Source organism: Myotis davidii, unplaced genomic scaffold (assembly GCF_000327345.1).
Source record: "Myotis davidii unplaced genomic scaffold, ASM32734v1 scaffold753, whole genome shotgun sequence".
NCBI lineage: Eukaryota > Metazoa > Chordata > Mammalia > Chiroptera > Vespertilionidae > Myotis > Myotis davidii.
In genome coordinates, this window is record NW_006286231.1 from 3,164 (window position 1) to 4,293 (window position 1,130).

At 46.3% G+C, this 1,130-nt stretch overlaps 1 pseudogene; it reads left to right on the top strand.

Moving 5' to 3' along the window:
- Positions 1–26, top strand: part of LOC102756448 — a 2,449-nt pseudogene extending 2,423 nt beyond the window's left edge.
- Positions 27–1,130: the final 1,104 nt, after the last annotated feature.

The window sequence follows — 1,130 nt, forward strand, 5'->3', positions numbered from 1 at the left end:
TTTAGGCAATTTACCTGCTCCGATAGCAGTAGGAAACATTCAGGCATCTCAACAGGTTCTGACTGGTGTTGCTCAGCCAGTACCATTTGGCCAGGGACAACAATTTTTACCAGTTCATCCACAAAATCCTGGAGCATTTGTTCAGAATCCTTCAGGAGCCCTTCCTAAGGCATATCCTGATAATCACCTCAGTCAGGTGGATGTCAATGAATTATTTTCAAAACTGCGAAAAACAGGAATTCTCAAATTGTCCCAGCCTGATTCAGCTACAACACAAATAAATGTTGTTGCTCAGTCTCCCACTGAAAAGGATGAAGATCGAGATATTCCAGATCTTACCAATTTTATAACTGAAGAGTTAAAACAACGTTATGATAGTGTTCCAAAGTGTACCGGCAGGGCCAGCTGGAGCAGAGGAGAGTTGTGAAATCTGTCAAGAACAATTTGAACAATACTGGGATGACGAAGAGGAGGAGTGGCATTTAAAGAATGCCATTAGAGTGGATGGAAAGGTTTATCATCCATCATGTTATGAAGATGATCAAAATACATCTTCATTGGATTGTACACCATCTCCCAGCAAGACACCAGTTGAAAACCCTTTGAACATTATGTTGAACATTGTCAAAAATGAATTGCAGGGACCCTGTGAAAGTCCCAAAGTTAAGGAAGAACAAATTGACACCCCACCAGCTTGTACAGAGGAGAGCATAGCAACACCCATTGAGTGGAGAAGAGCCTCTCAGAGCTGCTCCCAAGACATGGGCTTTACCCGTAGGAGGGTGGCGTGGGCACCTAGTGGGAGGCCATCAGCAAGTGCCCAGGAGAGCATAGCAAGAGCCTCTCAGAGCTGCTCCTGAGACATGGGCTTTACCCGTAGGAGGGTGGCATGGGCACCTAGTGGGAGGCCATCAGCAAGTGCCCGGCCTGTCTGTGGCTCTCCACATCAGCTCCCTTCCTCTCCATGGCAAAGATGCGAACTGCCCAGTCACGTGGCCTGAGCAAGCCCCTCCCCTTCTTAGTTTCTGGAGGGCATAGGTGACCTGTGCAAGTCCCTTCCAGGGCACCAGGTCCATTAAATTAAAACAGAAAATGATACAATTGAGCCAGTTTAAATAAAATGAGAAATG